Here is a 19,678-nt window from a genome sequence, read left to right on the forward strand (position 1 = left end):
GTTCTGTGGATTTACTAAATGATAATTTAAAAAATAATAGCATTTTTCTAGAGTATAACTGATGCTTTTAGAGTCTCCAAGTAACTTTTGTGAAGATAGAGAGAGAGGTAGTAGGAGATCTACTGCTTTCATTCTACCAACTTCTGCCATCTAGGGAAGTATCTAAAGAAATATGACTGTGGGCCTTGATTTTGCAAGGTTATAGCACAGCCTACTCTAGGACAGAGAGTCACCCATTCTGACGTCCATCTGCCACCTCATCTCAAAATTTTAAACTGTGGAAACTAACACATTTGCACAAAGAAATTGCAGTTTATATCTCCTATTTTCAAGATGATGTGTCCTAGGGGCAGTGCGGCCTGGGGTGTGGTTGGTGCTGAGTGTGTGAGCATGAATGTGAGTGTGAGTGAATGAGTGTGCAAGGTGATTGTGTGTGCCCACCCCTGCGCCCCTTCCCCACCTACACCTTGATCTTATTGATCGGGGGTTTGACCCGAGATGAGAAAAACCTCCCTCCTGTGAAGCCCCCTGTGTGGGCCCTGTGCAGTGAGGCCTTCCTGGAGGTGGTGGCATTATCACCTAAGGCCCTAGTTCAGTCCGGCCCAGAGTTGGTTCCGAGGGGTCCGGTGCTCGGATGTGATGATTGATCAGATAGACGAGGCCCAGAGGTTTGCCTAAAAGAAAAGAGAGAGAGAGAGAGAGAGAGAGAGAAGAAGAAGAAGAAGAAGAAGAAGAAGAAGAAGAAGAAGAAGAAGAAGAAGAAGAAGAAGAAGAAAATGTGTCCTAGAATCTACTTTATAGCAGAAAGTATACAGTCTCAAAACTCAGACACTAAACTAAGTAAATAGTTTGCAGGTTTTTTTGCATACTAGAAAAATCTGCATGATTAAAAAAATAACTGGAGAGGCACATGTATTAGAGGGCAGCTTTTGTATAATTAATTCAATACATCATTTTCTTAAGTAATGAGGAACATGAAACTTCACAATCACAAACCATAAAATGCAAAGAACAATGGATACACTATGAAGGTCAACTGCAGTTGCAATAAGGAGAAACCTAGGCAAGTTGCCAAACCCATCAAAAAAACTGATGCTGTTAAATAAAGACCTAAAATCAATGTGTAATGATTTAGCAAAAGAAATCAAGAACGAACTAGGCAGTGAAATTAAGTAATCAATAGATGAGCAATTTAACCAACTAAAAGAATTTTTTTTAGAAGATGAGATAATCCCTAAAAATGAAAATGAAGTGAACTAAAGAAGACATTAGAAATCCATATTAACAGAATCACATTGTAGAGAACTGTACAGTTGAACTGGAAGACAAATTATTAGCCAGCATCAATTTTAAAAAGTCAATAAAAAAGGAATATAAAAGTATGGAATAAAATATTAGGTACTTAATAAAGACAAAAGAAATAATCTTCAAATTATAGGAATGCCTGAAGGTTGGGAAAAAAGGAAAGGAGGAAGAACAAGTAAGGGGAGAGATAATAGCAGAAAAATCACCACTATGGAAATTGGTAACTGCAAATCAAAGAGGCCAAAAGAATATCAAAGAAAATGGATGCAAATAGGAGAAAAAACACTTATTGTGTTTAAATTAAAAAAGAACAGAGATAGGTAAAAATCGGCTACCAGAAGTGCCCCTGCAGAAAGGCAGATATTTGTCTGTAAAGGCAGGTGGGAGTGTTCTGCCTCTCCTGTGAGATAACCAACTGGAAGAGACAGAGGAGATGTGTCACCTTAGTGTGTTTCTCTAGTCTTCTCCTGAACCTCTCATGAGAGGGCCAAGAAGGGCCCAGCAAAAGCTCTCTCCTAGGGGCGCCATAGCCAAAAGGCCAAGAAAGACTGAGTGACTGAAAACCAGCTACCAGAGGTGTCCATGCAGAAAGGCACATAATTTGTCTGCGAAGACAGGAGGAAGAGGTTTGCCCCTGCGGTGAGAGAGAGAGAGAGAGAGAGAGAGAGAGAGAGAGAGAGAAGACCTTTGGCTTTGTGTGTTTCTCTACTTTCTGTCTCCTGAAACTCTCCTGAGAGGGCCAAGAAGGGCCCAGCAAAAACTCTCCCATAGAGGCATCGAAGCAGAAAGGCCAAGAAAGACTGAGTGAGTGAGTGAGTGAGTGAGTGAGTGAGTGAGTGAGTGAGTGAGTGAGTGAGTGAAAAACAGCTACCAGAAGTGCCCTGGCAGAAAGGCAGATCCTTTGTCTTGAAGGCAGGTGGTAAAGTTTTGCCCCTGAAGTTAGATTACCAACTAGGAGAGATGGAGGGGACCTGTCACCTTTGTGTGTTTTCTACTCCTCTGTCTCCTGAAACTCTCCAGAGAGAGCCAAGAAGGTCCCAGCAAAAATTGTCTCCAAGAGGCTCCAGAAGACCATGGCCACTCCACTTTGTGGCTGTGCGCAGTTTCTAACTAATGAACCAAACCATACATGCAGGAAAAAAATCACACTACAAGCCTGCCAATGGGGAAGCATTGCAGTCAAACACCATGACAGAGAATGAAGATGATTGTTCTGATGACCCAAAAAAGTTTAAAATAGACATATGGAGGACCATCATGTAAATCAAAGAAACACATTGCTAGCTGAACAGAACACAAAGATAGAAATCGGAAAACTTCAAACTTAAATAACAGATCTGAAAAACATGGTGGCTAAACTGAAAACCTCAATGAAAAGCCTCTCCAACAGGATAATAGTGGCAAGGACAGAAGCAGTGAAATGGAAGATGAAATACAGAACAACTACATGCAGCAGAAGAGGTTGGAAAAGAACCTTAAGGCAAACTATAATTCAATTGAAAATGTACTCAAAGAATGTGAACAGTTGTAAATAGAAGTCTTTGAAAAATTCAACAGAAAGAACATATGAATCAATGGAATCCCAGAGGCCCAGGAAGGGGATTCCCAAGAAGAATCAACAGTCAAAGACATCATCACAGAGAAATTCTCAGAGCTAAAGACTGCATGCAATCAAATCCTGCATGCCAGTAGAATACCAGCTAAAAAGGACCGAAAAATAAAAACACCCCAAGACACATCCTAGTCACAATGACAAATCCCACAAATAGAGATAGAATACTGAAAGCAGCAAGATCAAAAAGGGAAATTACATTCAAAGGAGCACTCTTAAGATTTACAGCAGATATGTCACAAGAAAATCTCAAGGCCAGAAGAGAGTGGTGGGGTATTGTGACAAGGCTGAATGAAATGGAGGCTTCACTTAGAATACTGCACCCAGATGGACTCACGTTTAGGATTGAAGGAAGGATACATAGCTTCATGGATAAGCAACAACTAAGAAACTTTTCCGATGTAAAACCAGCCTTAAAGGAAAACCTGAAAAGTCTACTTTATGACAAGACACCAACAGACACAATCAAACTTATAAATAGAAATGACATTAAATCACATGACAATCATCTCCCTCAATGTCAATGAACTAAATGCACCAAGTAAAAGACACAGTGTGGTGAAATGGATCAAAAAGATGAATCCACTTTTTTGCTACCTACAAGAAACACACCTGAATGGTCAGAACAAATATAGACTCAAAATCAAAGGCTGAAGAAAAATTATCCAAGCAAACAACACACTTAAAACAGCTGGGGTGGCCATAGTAACATCAGACAACCCAAATTAGACTCAGAAAAGTTGTAAGGGACAAGATCGACACTTTGCACTAATCAAGGGATATGTACAACCGGAGGAAATTACACTACTAAACATATACACACCCAATGAGAGATCTGCAACATATCTAATAGAATTATTGACAAATTTGAAAGAGGATATCAATAATAACACAATAATGTGGAAGACCTCAACAGGGCCTTGTCAACACTTGATAGGTCAACCAGACTAAAACTGAACAAAAATATACTAGCCCTGAAAAGAGAAATGGAAGAAAAAGGAATCAAAACATAGGGAGACAGAAGGAAATAACAAAGCTTAAAACAGAAATCAATGAAGTGGAAACCAAAAAACATTCTGAAAGATCAGTGAAAGCAGAAGTTGGTTTTTAGAAAAACAAACAAACAAACAAAATTGATAGAACATTGGAAAAACTCAAAAGAAAAAGAGAAAGCTGATAACCTGTATTAGAAATGAAAATGGGGAGATAACTACAAATATTGCTGAGATTCAAAGGGGAATCAGAGACTATGAGAAACTCTATGCCACCAAACATGAGAACCTGGAAGAAATGGATAAATTCTTGGACTCTTATAACCTGCCACAGTTAAATAAGGAATTGTAGCATATTTAAACACCTCCGTCACTATTGAAAAAATTAGAATGGTAATCAAATGTCTGCCAAAAAACAAAAGCCTAGGCCCAGATGGATTTACTATCGAATTCTTTCAAACCTTTCAAGAGGAACTACTACCAGTCATGGCCAGGCACTTTCATAAAGTTGAGAAAACATATACACTTCCAAATTGTATTTTTAACAATAATTTTTATTTTGACCAAAGTGGATTACATCTTTCACAGTAATATTTTAGGGACATATTAAAATTGAATCAGGGGATTCCCATCACCAAAGTCCTCCTTCCACCCCCGTTCCCAGCTTGCTTCCTATATCCCACTTCCTTATCCCCAGGGCTTCTAGTATAAGTCTGTGTCTAGCTTATTGTAGATTGGGTATTGATTCTTTTGTCATTGGCTTTGGATTTGGTGTTAAAGTCCGATCATTTTTGTTACTACTTAATGATCATACAACTGCTTGGTCTTGGTACCCTCCATTATTTCCCACTCAATTTGAGAAGCGGAGCAAGATGGTTCAAGTTATGTGATTCATTTGAAGAAGAAAAGCAATATAATGGGGTAAAAATCAAGCAAGCCAAAAATGGGCAGAGTCATTAGAGGCTCTCAACATCAGTTTGAGAAGAGAAAGGGAGAAAGGAAGAGAAACACCACAGCAATACAAAAAGAAAAATCAAAAAAAAAATCTAACGAGCACTACAGCAATAATGACAAGCACAGCATAATAATCACGGTCCTGAAATAAAAACAACATGGAGCACAAAAATATAAAAACGACAACAATAACAAAACCAAAGACAAAAAGCTAATTAAAATAAATTAAATAAATTAAAAATTATTTTGTGCTGCTTCTTTTTTTCTGCATAGGCACAGTAAATAATGGGGAAATTAGAGGGGGGAATTCCCTTGGCATAAGAGATGCAGGGTTCCTCCACCCTTTAAGTATACTGTCATGGGAATAACTACAGACTCCTTGCATGTTCACTTAGTCTCCCCTAAATTCTTTGGTGTATGAAGCCAACATTACCTTGATAACAAAACCAGGTAGAGATGCTAACAATAAAAAAAATTATAGACCAATATCCCTAATGAACACAAATGTAAAGATCCTCAACAAAATTCTGGCAAATAGGTTCAATACTCGTCTAGATGGTCATTCACCATGACCAAGTAGGTTTCATCCCAGGAATACAAGGATGGTTTAACACCCATAAACCTATCAATATAATACACAGCATCAAAAACAAAAAACATAAAAACGTGATCATATCAATAGATGCAGAGAAAGCATTTGATAAGCTACAAGACCCATTTTTGATAAAAAAAATAAATAAAAACTCTCAGCAAGATTGGAATGAAAGGAATCTTTCTCAATATAGTTAAGGCCATCTACCTCAAGCCAATGGCAAATATGATCCTCAATGGAGAATAACTGAAAGCCTTTCCTCTAAAGTCTGGAACAAAACCAGGCTGTCCTCTCTCACCTCTCCTATTCAACATAGTACTGGAAGTCCTTGCTATAGCGATTGGACAAGAAAAAGATATCAAGGGAATCCAGATAGGAAAGGAAGAAGTCAAGCTCTCACTGTTTGCAGATGACATGATACTCTACTTAGAAAACACTAAAGACTCTACCAAAATGCTTCTACAAACAATAAACAATGTGGCAAGCTACAAAATTAACACACAAAAATCAATGCCTTTTAATATACCAAAAATGACAAGAAGAAATGAACATGAAGAAAACTATCCCATTCATATTAATGTCACACAAACTCAATTATCCTGGAGTCAACTTGACCAAAGACATGAAGGACCTATACAAAGAAAACTATAAAACCCTGCTCCAAAAAATAAAGACACATGGAAATGGAAACACAAACCTTGCTCATGGATTGACAGGATTAACATCATTAAAATGGCAATATTAAAAGTGAACTTAGACCTCCAGTTAACATCATGTACAAAGGAAAAATATAAATAGATTAAAGACCTAGATATCAGACTGGAAACCTTAAAGTATATAGAACAACATGTAGGTAAAATGCTTCATGACATTGAAAATAAAGGTATCTTTAAAGAGGAAACAGTACTCTCCAAACAAGTAAAAGCAGAGATAAATAAATAGGACTATATTAAGCTGAGAAGCTTCTGCATCTCAAAGGAAATAGTGCCCTGGATACAAGAGCCACCTATTGAGTGGGAGAAACTATTCACCCAATACCCATCAGATAAGGGGTTAATATCCAAAATATACAGGGCACTGACACAACTTTACAAGAAAAAAATCATCTAACCCCATCAGAAAATGAGGAGAAGAACTGAACACACACTTTGACAAAAAAGAAATACAAATGGCCAAAAGGCACATGAAAAAATGCTCCACATCACTAATCATCAGGGAGATGCAAATCAAAACAACTATGAGGTACCATCTCACACCACAGAGATTGGCGCACATCAGAAAGAATGAGAACAATCAGTGCTGGCGGGGATGCAGAGAGAAAGGAACTCTTATTCACTGCTGGTGGGAATGCTGTCTAGTCCAACCTTTGTGGAAAGCAATATGGAGATTTCTCCAAAAGCTGGAAGTTGAGCTCCCATTTGATTCAGCCATACCACTCCTAGGGATATATCCTAGGAACAAAAATACAATACAAAAATCCCTTTCTCACACCTATATTTATTGCAGCACTTGTTACAATAGCCAGATACTGGAAACAGCCTAGACACCCCTCAATAGATGAATGGCTAAAGAAGCTATGGTACATATATACAATGGAATATTATGCAGCCGTCAGAAGATATGAGGTCATGAAATTTCCTATACATGGATGTATATGGAATCTATTATGCTGAGTGATATAAGTCAGAGAGAAAGATCAACACAGAATGGTCTTAATCATCTATGGGTTTTGAAATAAATGAAAAAAATTTGTGTAATGATTCTGAGAGACAAAAATAGAGGAGAACTGAAGGGTCCAGCTCCCAACATGAGATCATCACAGGGATTTTATAGTGCAGTCACAGAAATAATTACACTAAGTACTGTCATAAAAAAATGTGACTGAATGAGGAAAGTAGAAAATCTGTCTAGAGTACAGGCCAGTGTGGGGTGAGGAGAAAGGACACTTGGTATATTGGTGATGGGAATGTTGGTGAAGGGTATATATATAAAATCAAAAGAAAAGAAAGGGCCTCCTAATGATTACCACGGGCTGTATTCTTTACACTGACTGTATAGAAAGAGGAGGTAAGTAAATGCTCTCCATATACACCTCATATACAGCCCTTTGCCTGGTCTGTATTGTGAACGGGGGGACAAAAACTGGCAATACTCCCCAAAACATTGTACATATTTAATGTGATCCCTCTAATGATAACTATGATATTCTTCAAAGAAGTGGATCAAACACTTCTGAAATTCATTTGGAACAAAAAACATCCTTGAATAGCTAAAGCAATCCTTGGGAAAAGGAATATGGGAGGCATTACTTTCCCCAATTTTAAGCTGTATTACAAAGAAATATTTATCAAAACAGATGGTATTGTAATAAAGAAAGACCCTTAGATAGTGGAATAGGCTTGAGTACTCAGAGAATGTTCCCCAGACATACAAGCACCAAATTTTTAATAAAGGAGTAAGAAATACTAAATTGAGCAAGGAAAACCTCTTTAACAAGTGGTGTTGGCACAACTGGTTAGCCACTTGCAAAAAAAAGTGAACTCAGACCCCCAGTTAGAAACATGTATGAAGGTATAATACAGGTGGGTTAAAGTGGATTGATATCAGACCTAAAACTATATGGTATATAGAACAACACATAGGTAAAACACTCCATGACATTAACACTAAAGGTGTATTTAAGGAGGAAACAACATTCTCCAAACAAGTGGAAACAGAGATAAACAGATAGTAATATATTAAGCTGAGAATCTTCTGTGCCTCAAAGGAAATAGTGCCCAGGTTACAAGAGCCACCCACTGAGTGGGAGAAACTATTCACCCAATACCCATCAGATAAGGGGCTAATCTCCAAAATACACAAGGTACTGATGGAATTTTATAAGAACAAAACAATCCCATCAAAAAAATGGGGAGAAGAAATGAACAGACACTTTGTCAAAGAAGAACTACAAGTGGTCAAAAGGCACATGAAAAAATGCTCCACATCACTAATCATCAGGAAGATGCAAATCAAAACAACTATGAGGTACCATCTCATGCCACAGAGATTGAGGCACATCAGAAAGAATGAGAACAATCAGTGCTGGCGGGGATGTGGAGAGAAAGTTACTCTTATTCACTGCTGATGGGAATGCCATCTAGTTCAACCTTGATGAAAAGCAATAAGGAGATTTCTCCAAAACCTGGAAGTTGAACTCCCATACGATCCAGCTATACCGCTCCTAGGGATATACTCTAAAAACTCAAAAATACAATACAAAACTTCTCTCCTCACACCTGTATTTATTGCAACACTTTTTACAATAGCCAGACCCTGAAAACAACCAAGATGTCTTTCAACAGATGAATGGCTAAAGAAACTTTGGTACATGTACACAATGGAATATTATGCAGCTGTCAAGATATATGGAGTCATGAAATTTTCCTATATTTGGATGTACATGGAATCTATTATGCTGAATGAAGTAAGTCAGATTGAGAGAGATAGACACTGGATAGTCTCATCTATGCTTTGAAGAAAAATAAAAGACATTTTTGCAATAATTCTCAGAGACTAAAGAGAGGAGGGCTGTTAGGTTCAGCTCATGATATGAAGTTCACCACAAAGAGTGATGAGTGCAGTTAGAGAAATAACTACTTTGAGAACTACCCTAACAATGTGAATGAATGAGAGAAGTAGAAAGCTTGTCTTGAGTACAGCTGGGCAGGTGTTATTGGAGAAGGAGGAGATTTGGGACATTGTTGATGGAAATATTGCACTGTTGAAGGGTGGTGTTCTTTACATGACTGAAACACAACTACAAATATATTTCTAATCAAGTGTTTAAATAAAGATAAAAAACAGAGAGGTGTAGACTTCTTAATGCAGTAAGAGAAAAAAATCTTAAATATGAAGGAAAGAATATTAGAATTATACCAGATCCCCCCTACAAAACAGTATGGAAAGAATGGAATTACATCTTCAAATTACTGAACTAAAATTTTTTTTATCTAGAGTCTACTACCTGGGAAACTTTTCACTTACATAAGAAGGAAGGAGTAATATCACTCACAGACAAAAAAGAACTCGCAATTGCAATAAACAAACTGATTCAGGAGGACAGAAAAATAGTACATTGGCTAGGACATGTAGCTGACCAGGATTTGCTCTTCGGTATCATATATATATTTTCCTGAGTCTTCCAGAAGTGACTCCTAAGCACAGAGCCAGGAGTAATTCCTGAGTGTTGCTAGTTGTGGTTTTTTAAAATCAATTCAATATATCATTTTCTTAAGTAATAAGAAAAATAAAACCAAAAACCATGAAGTCATAATCAAAACCCAAAATTAACGAACAATTTAAAGACTACTTATATAAAATATATTAATAATATAATAACAACAACCCTACACAATATAATGACAAAACAGCTATATCTGTCAATAGTTTCCATGAATGTCAATGGAATAAACTCTCTCAACAAAGGCATAGAGTAAAGGATTGATCAGGAAACAAAACTCATGCATTTGCTGCTTACAGAAACCACGTTTAAAAATCTCAGGATAGGGCCCGGAGAGATAGCACAGCGGCGTTTGCCTTGCAAGCAGCCAATCCAGGACCAAACGTGGTTGGTTCGAATCCCGGTGTCCCATATGGTCCCCCGTGCCTGCCAGGAGCTATTTCTGAGCAGACAGCCAGGAGTAACCCCTGAGCACCATCGGGTGTGACCCCAAAAAAACCAAAACAAAACAAAACAAAACAAAATCTCAGGATAAACACAGGTTCAGAATAAAAGGATGGAAGACAATGATACAAGAAAATGGACCAAAAAATATGGTACAGCTTAATCAGAGAAAATTACATTTTTAATTAATTACTTAATTAACTAATGACAAGAATGGATACTTCTTAATACTTACTGATCAGGAGAACAAAACACTAAAATACTAACTCTTAGCAACATGTACTCACTAAATGTTGGGAGAAACACATAGATTTAATAATGATAATAGTGGGAGAGTTCAAAATGCCATTTTTACTGCTGGATAGATCACAAGGAAAAATATCAGTAAGGGCATAAGAGCCCTAAATTAGAAGAACTGAGACTAATGGACTTACTCAGGGCCTTCAGTCATCAAAAAGATGAAAACACATTCTTCTCTGGTGCAAATAGAACATTGGTTAGACTAGATCACATTCTAGGGCATAAGTCTAAATTACAAAATTTTCTAACAAGAAGAATGCCAAGCATATTATAAAAACACAAAGCAACACATTTTGAATATATGTTGATTATAAAAAGATGTGGAGAAATTCTAACTCCTGAAGACTGGTAAAACATGCTGCTTATTAAGAGCTGTATCAAAGAAGAAATAAAGAGATTTCTTGAGACAGATGTTAATGAGAAACAAATTACCAATAGCTACTGGACACAGCAAAAGCAGTAATTAGGGGTAAACTCATAATGATACAAACCTACATAAAAAATGAAAAGCGTAAAAGGCACACTTTAAATATTTATAAAAATAACAATGGACCCAAAGTACAAATTAAAGAAAAGAAATAATAAAGAGCAGAGCAAACGTCAATGATCTCGAAACCAAGAAAACAATCCAAAGAATCAATGCAATAAGGAGCAAGTTTTTTTTTTTTTAACACTAAACAAGATAGACAAACCATTGGAAAAATGCAAAGGAAAAAGAGAAAGTGCTCAAATAAGTCAGATCAGAAGTAAAAGAGGAGAATTATAACAGAACCCCTAGTGGATCAAAATCCTTGACATCAAACATAAATCCATGAAATACAGTGAAGAAAACATAGGCACAATACTCCAAGACCTAGACTTCAAACGAGTCTTCAATGACATGATGCCAATGGCAAGGGTTATAGAATCAATCTGAATAAATGGGATTATGTCAAACAAAAAAATTACTTTATGGCAAAAGTAATACTGTATAAAACTAAAAGAGTGTGTGAAAAGATTCGCATTCAACACATCAGATAAACGTTTGATATCTAGAATATACAAGTACTCAAAGGATCAACCTGCAATGTCTAAAACACCATTAAAAGTGGAGAGAATAAATGGAGAGATACCTATTTAAGGAAAAACAATAGATGGACAAGCACATGAAAAAATTCTCATTATCAATTATTATCAGGGAAATCCAAATCAAGACTTTAATGACGTATAATCTGACACATGTAATGATGGAACATACAAAAATACTGGGGATATTTTGTGTTGGTGTGGATGTGATGCAAAAGGAACTTTAATCAAGTTTTCATCAACTTTCATCAACTGTTGATGATAATGATCCAACCCCTATGAAAAACAACATGGAATGTTTCCAGTAAACTCATAAACTGTCATATGATACAGCAATCCCACTCTGGAATATCTATTCTGAGAACAGAAAATTCTCATCAAAAAGGATGTATACACACTGCTATTCACTGCAGCTTTCAGTACAATAGCTAAGAGTCATAATCAACCTAGATTTCTTACAATAAAGATATGGAACATAAAGATGTGGTACATATATAAATGCATACTACATAGCTGTAAGGAATTGTGCAATCATGTAAGTTACTGCAATGTGGATGGAACTGGAAGGTATTATGTTAAACAATGCAAAGGATAAATCAAAGGAGAAGGATAAATGAGGAGAATATACTAATATAAGGTATTTGGAGAGTATATGGTAATGTGAGACTATATGTATTTAGAGAATAACTTTATGAATACATAAAATTGTTTAAGTGGAGGATTTTAAAAATATATTATGCCCAATAATATAGTGAGAAGAAGGACCAAAATTTATTGGAAGAGGAGAACGACATTTATTAAATGACAAGGACAGAGGACAAGGAGTGTCAGGTACATTGGTGTTCTTAAAAAGGACAGAACTAAATATCCAGGCCATAGTTTCAACAACAATAAAGTTATGAGACCCAAACTTTAAGAACAAGTTAAGGTTTTTTTAAGTTTAAGTTTTTAAAGTTGAAGTTTTTAACAAACTTAAAAATGTTTCTATTATAATGACAAGGAGCTTTTGGCAGAGATGCACTTTGGGAAAATTGGTGGACGAAGGTTGACAATGGTATTGGGATTTGTCTTGAAAATTTGTATGTCTAAAACATAATTATAAATAACTTTGTAAATTACAGTGTTCTAAATAAAAAAACTTAAATAAAATAAGTAGCTACTGAATAGTTTTTTTTGTGTGGTAGCATGTTTTTTATTATATTTTCTGATGATTATTAACATTGAACATATTTCATGTATTTGTTAGCTATTTGCAAGTCTTCTTTGGAAAATTGTCTACTCAGCTCTTCTGACAAGTTTTTTCTGCTAAAATAATTTTATTGTGAGTTTATTTTTTTCTACTCAATAAAATATCTTTTCATTCTTTTGATAGTTTATTTTAGTGTGCAATAGCTATTATTTTGATATAACTCTGGTTATTTATTTTTGCTTTTGTTTCCCCTGCTAATAGATTCATGACCCCAAAGGTATCATGGTAGCATATATCATGAAATATTTTTTCTGTTTCTTCTACATTATTTATTATCTTAAATCTTACATCTGTCTTCACTTGATTTTGAAATAATTTTATATATGCTTAAGGTAGAAATCATTTTTACATATGCTTCCTTGTATGTAACTTACAATGTTTTGGAAAATATTTTTTCACTTTTTTTATTTAAACAACTTTATTACATACATGATTGTGTTTGGGTTTCATTCATGTGAAGAACACCACCCATCACCAGTGCAACATTCCCATCACTAATGTTCCAAATCTCCCTCCTTCCCACCCAACCCCCGGCTGTACTCTAAACAGGCTTTCTATTTCCCTCGTACTTTCTCATTATTAGGATAGTTCAAAACATAGTTATTTCTCTAACTAAATTCATCCCTGTTTGTGGTGAGCTTCCTGAGGTGAGCTGTAATTTCCAGCTCTTTTCTCTTTTGTGTCTGAAAGTTATTATTGCAAGAATGTCTTTCATTTTTCTTAAAACCCATAGATGAGTGAGACCATTCTGCATCTTTTTCTCTCCCTCTGACTTACTTCACTCAGAATAATAGATTCCATGTTCATCCATGTATAGGAAAATTTCATGACTTCATCTCTCCTGACAGCTGCATAGTATTCCATTGTGTATATGTACCACAGTTTCTTTAACCATTCATCTGTTGAAGGGTATCTTGGCTGTTTCCAGAGTCTTGCTATGGTAAATAGTGCTGCAATAAATATAGGTGTAAGGAAGGAATTTTTGTATTGTATTTTTGTGTTCCTAGGGTATATTCCTAGGAGTGGTATAGCTGGGTCGTATGGGAGCTCAATTTCCAGTTTTTGGAGGAATCTCCATATTGCTTTCCATAAAGGTTAAACTAGAAGGCATTCCCACCAGCAGTGGATAAGAGTTCCTTTCTCTCCACATCCCTGCCAACACTGCTAGTTCTCATTCTTTGTGATGTGTGCCAATCTCTGTGGTGTGAGGTGGTACCCATAGTTGTTTTGATTTGCATCTCCCTGATGATTAGTGATGTGGAGTATTTTTTATGTGTCTTTTGGCCATTTGTATTTCTTCTTTGTCAAAGTGTCTGTCCATTCCTTCTCCCATTTTTTGATGGGATTAGATGTTTTTTTCTTGTAAAGTTCTGTCAGTGCCTTGTATATTTTAGAGATTAGCCCCTTGTCTGATGGGTATTGGGTAAATAGTTTCTCCCACTCAGTGGAGGGCTCTTGTATCCTGGGCACTATTTCTTTTGAGGTGCAGAAGCTTCTCAGTTTAATATATTCCCATCTGTTAATCTCTGCTTTCACTTGCTTGGAGAGTACAGTTTCCTCCTTGAAGATGCCTTTAGTCTCAATGTCCTGGAGTGTGTTTCCTATGTGTTGTTCTATATATCTTATGGTTTTGGGTCTGATATCGAGGTCTTTCATCCATTGGATTTAACCTGCGTACATGATGTTAGCTGGGGGTCTAAATTCAATTTTGCAAGTGGCTATCCAGTTGTGCAACACCACTTGTTGAAGAGGCTTTCTTTGCTCCATTTAGGTTTTCTTGCTCCTCTATCAAAAATTAGGTGATTGTATGTCTGGGTAACGTTCTCTGAGTATTCAAGCCTATTCCACTGATCTGAGGGCCTGTGCTTATTCCAATACCATGCTGTTTTGATAACTATTGCTTTGTAGTACAGTTTAAAGTTGGGGAAAGTAATTCCTCCCATATTCTTTTTCCCAATGACTGCTTTAGCTATTCTAGGGTGTTTACTGTTCCGAATGAATTTCAAAAGTGCCTGATCCACTTCCTTGAACAATGTCATGGGTATCTTTATAGGGATCACATTAAATCTGTACAATGCTTTGGGGAGTATTGCCATTTTAATGATGTTAATCTTGCCAAACTATGAGCAAGGTCTCTGCTTTCATTTCCGCATGTCCTCTTATTTTTAGGAGGAGATTTTTATAGTTTTCTTTGTATAGGTCCTTCAAATTTTTAGTCAAGTTGATTCCAAGATATTTGAGTTGTGTGGCACTATTGTGAATGGGGTTGTTTTCTTAATGTCCATTTCTTCCTTATTACTATTGCTGTATAGAAAGGCCAATGATTTATGTGTGTAAATTTTGTAGCATGCCACCTTCCTCTGAGTCTATTGTTTCTAGAAGCTTTTTCGTAGAGACTTTAGAGTTTTCTAAGTAGAATATCATGTCATCGGCAAAAAGCGAGAGCTTGACTTCTTCCTTTCCTATCTGGATTCTCTTGGAATATTTTTTTTTGCCTAATCGCTGTAGCAAGTACTTCCAGTGCTATGTTGAATAGGAGTGGTGAGAGAGGACAGCCTTGTCTTGTGCCAGAATTTAGAGAAAAGGCTTTCAGTTTTTCTCCATTGAGGATAATATTTGCCATTGGTTTGTGGTAGATGGCCTTAACTATATTGATAAAGGTTTTTTCCATTCCCATCTTGCTGAGAGTTTTGATCAAGAATGGGTGTTGGACCTTATCAAATGCTTTCTCTGTGTCTATTGATATGATCATGTGATTTTTATTTTTCTTGTTGTTGATGTTGTGTATTATGTTGATAGATTTACGGATATTAAACCATCCTTGCATTCCTGGGATGAAACCTACTTGACCGTAGTGGATGATCTTCTTAATGAGGCATTGAATCCTATTTGCCAGGATTTTGTTGAGAATCTTTGCATCTGTATTCATCAACAAAATTGGTCTGTAATTTTCTTTTCTGGTAGTATCTCTGTCTGGTTGAGTTATCAAGGTGATGTTGGCTTCATAAAAGCTATTTGGAATTGTTCCTATTTTTTTGATTTCATGAAAGAGTCTTGCCAGGATTGGTAGAAGTTCCTCTTGAAAGGTTTGAAAGAATTCATTAGTAAATCCATCTGGGCCTGGATTTTTGTATTTGGGGCAGACATTTGACTACTGTCTTAATTTCCTCAATAGTGAGGGGTGTGTTTAGATATGCTATATCCTCTTCATTCAACCATAGAATATTATGAGTCCAAAATTTTATCAATTTCTTCCAGGTTTTCATCTTTAGTGGCATAGAGTTTCTCAAAGTAGTTTCTGATTACCCTTTGGATCTCTATTATATCAGTAGTAATCTCTCCTTTTTCATTCCTAATGCGAGTTATCAAGTTTCTCTCTCTCTTTCTTTGTTAGTTTTGCCAGTGGTCTATCAATTTTGTTTATTTTTCAAAGAACCAACTTCTGCTTTTATTGATCTTTTAGATTGTTTTTTTGGGTTTCCACTTCATTGATTTCTGCTCTCAGCTTTGTTATTTCCTTCTGTCTCCCTATTTTTGGGTCCTTTTGTTGAGTACTTTCTAATTCTATGAGCTGCGTCATTAAGCTATTCAGGTATGCCTCTTCTTCTTTCCTGGTGTGTGCTTGCAAAGCTATATATTTTCCTCTCAGTATACCACTTTTGCTGTGTCCCAGAAGTTCTGATAGTATGTGTCTCCATTGTCTTTTGTTTCTAGGAAGGTTTTGATTTACTCTTTGATTTTATCTCGGACCCACTGGTTATTCAGTCTTAGGCTGTTTAACTTCCAGGTATTAAAGTTTTTCTTCTGTGTCCCTTTGTAGTTCACATATAATTTCAGGGCCTTGTGGTCAGTGAAGGTAGCCTGCAAAATTTCTATCCTCTTGATATTATGGAGGTATGTTTTGTGTGCTAGCATGTAGTCTATTCTGGAGAATGTCCCATGTACATTAGAGAAGAAAGTGTATCTGGGCTTCTGGGGGTGGAGTGTCCTGTATATATCTACTAGGCCTCCTTCTTCCATTTCTCTTTTCAGGTCTAGTATATTCTTGTTGGGTTTCAGTCTGGTTGACCTGTCAAATGTTGACAATGCTGTGTTGAGGTCTCCCACAATTATTGTGTTGTTATTGATATCATTTTTCAGATTTGTCAACAATTTTATTAAATATTTTGCTGGCCTCTCATTCGGTGCATATATATTTAGGAGAGTGATTTCTTCCTGATGTATGTATCCTTTGATTAATACAATATGTCCATCTTTGTCCCTTACAATTTTCCTAAGTATAAAGTTTGCATCATCTGATATTAGTGTGGCCACTCCAGCTTTTTTGTGGGTGATCTTTGCTTCGATGATTTTCTTCCAGCCTTTTATTTTGAGTCTATGTTTGTTCTGACTATTCAGATGCGTTTCTTGTAGGCAGCAGAAGGTTGAATTGAGTTTTTGATCCATTTAGCCACTCTGTGTCTCTTATCTAGTGCATTTAGTCCATTGACATTGAGAGAAAGAATTGTCCTGGGACTTAGTGCCATCTTTATATAGAAGTTTGGTGTGTCTGTTGGTCAGTCTTGTCTTAAAGTAGGCCGTTCATTGTTTTTAAGAATGGTTTTGAGTCTGTAAAGTTTCTGAGCTGTTGTTTGTCTGTGAAACTGTGTATTGTTCCTTCAAACCTGAAAGTGAGTTTTGCTATGTGCAGTATTCTAGGCGAAGCATTTATTTCATTGAAGTTTGTCACTATGTCCCACCACTGCCTTCTGGCCTTAAGTGTTTCTGGTGACAGGTCTGCAGTAAATCTCAAGGATGTTCCCTTGAATATAATTTCTCTTTTTGATCTTGCTGCTTTCAGAATTCTGTTTCTATCTGTGGGAATTTTCACTGACTAGGATGTGTCTTGGGGTGTTTTTTCTGGGGTCTCTTTTAGTTGGTACTCTTTGGGAATGAGGATTTGATTCCATGTATTCATTAGCTCTGGTAGTTTCTCTTTAATGATGTTCTTGACTGTTGATTCTTCCTGCATATTTTCTTCCTGGGTCTCTGGAACTCTAATGATTCTTAAGTTGTTTTTGTTGAGCTTATCATAGACTTCTATTTCCATCTGTTTCCATTCTTTGAGTAATTTTTCCATTGTTTGTTCATTTGCTTTAAGGCTTTTTTTTCCAATTTCTTCTGCTGTATGGAATTGTTATTCATCTCATCTTCCAGTGTACTAATTCTATCCTCAGCTGCTGTTAACCTGTGGGAAAGCTCAACCATGTTTTTCTTCAATTCATCTACTGAGTTTTTTAGACCTGTTATTTGACCTGAAATTTTAATTTGGAGTTTTCTGATTTCTATTTTGATATTCTCTTGATTCTTATTAGTGTTCTCTTCTATACTTTCTTTGAGTTCTTTGAACATCTTCCATATTGCGAATCTAAACTCCTTATCTGAGAGACTGACTAGTTGGTTGGTCATGTTCAAGTCATCAGAGTTGCCATCATCATTCTCTATGTCTGGCACTGGCCTGCATTGTTTCCCCATTGTCACATTTGTATTGTGGGTTTTTCTACATGTTGTGGTTGTATTCATTGGCTAAATGATGTGGGAAGCAAAGTGGAACCGCCATGCTCCTCTGGCTCCACCCTTTCTGGGCTTGTAAAATCACCTCCAGGGAAGGTTCCAGGGAAGGCGAGCCATCCTCAGATGAGCCACACACAGGATGAAATCAGGCCGAAAATGGAGCACAGCACAGAAGACAAGCAGATAGGGGTGCTGGCATCTGAGTTCCAGCAGAGTTCAGTGGCTTCAACTTTCTGGGCTTGTAAAGTCAGCCATTTCTTACTCACTCAATCGCTTGCTGGATAGCTTCAGAATGCAGTTTTTTGGGAGTTCACTTCCCAGAGCTCTGACGAGAGCTTCAGGGATTCAGAAAAAACAGAGAAGCACAGGACAGGGCTCCCTCAGAAAACATTTTTTTTTTTTTGGATATTTTATTTTGTTTCGAAGGCCAGACCTGGTGGTACTTATGGATTGCTCTTGGCAGTACTGGACTGAGGTCATGAGTGCAAGTGCCACACTAGGTATTGAAGTAGGGTTAACTATATGCAAGGTAAATACCTTCATCTCTCTGGCTTTACAGACTTATTTTCTTAATTAGTTCATTGAATTTGCTTGTATTTTGCCTTAGTGTTTTCACCACGTAATTTTAATCTTTTATATATTAGATGCATCAATTTATATGTATAAAATTTATAAATATTTAAATTTTGAATCAAAGTTATCATTCTTTACCACCTACACATTACAAAAATGTTTACCTTGACTTCTCTATAATTGTAATGTTTCCAAATGCCTTTAAATGCTAAATTATTGATTCATTTATATTTTTGTAATATACTGAATAATTTAACCATTTTAGATTCCATTTATCTAACAAATAATTTATTAACAAATAATTTATTTTTCTATTGACTAAAGGTATCTTAATTCTTATATATTTTTAAATTCTAAGGAATTATCTCTGTTATCTACTAACTCTACTAATAATATAAAGTGAAAACTCTTAAATATATCTGTTTCTCACAGATTTTTATCCATGAGCTAATACCTATTTTAACTTTGTTTTTATTTCTCCTCCTAGATATTAAACTATTTCAGAGCAAAATTTGCATTTAAATTAGTAGGTAAATGTTTTACACAGTTTTAATAAAAGATTCTTAAAATGCTCTTGTTTCATTTATTTATTTGTGGGGGCCCACCCAGTGACACTCAGGGTTTACTCCTGGCTATGCACTCAGAAATCGCTCCTGGCTTCGGGGACCATATGGGACGCCAGGGGATCAAACCGCAGCTGCTCCACGCCACCACTCCATCCCAAAATGCTCTTGTTTTAAACACTTTTGTTTTACTGCTAACTCATGACACAAGAAGATCATATAACTATTCCATTCTTTAATGTGGTTTTCTTCTA

General features: G+C 36.3%; 1 protein-coding gene, 1 non-coding gene and 1 pseudogene across 2 annotated transcripts in view; all 3 read left to right on the forward strand.

Annotated features, from left to right (window-relative positions):
- The window catches only part of DNAH9 (dynein axonemal heavy chain 9), a 704,007-nt gene that overhangs the window by 414,678 nt on the left and 269,651 nt on the right, over window positions 1–19,678 (forward strand). The window lies entirely within an intron of this gene.
- On the forward strand, window positions 339–674 carry LOC126014883 (uncharacterized; annotated as a pseudogene).
- LOC126014808 (small nucleolar RNA SNORA51) lies at window positions 7,465–7,596 on the forward strand. Its single transcript, XR_007497799.1, has one exon. It is a non-coding gene; the product is annotated as a small nucleolar RNA SNORA51 (small nucleolar RNA).

Source organism: Suncus etruscus, chromosome 7, assembly GCF_024139225.1.
Source record: "Suncus etruscus isolate mSunEtr1 chromosome 7, mSunEtr1.pri.cur, whole genome shotgun sequence".
Lineage (NCBI taxonomy): Eukaryota > Metazoa > Chordata > Mammalia > Eulipotyphla > Soricidae > Suncus > Suncus etruscus.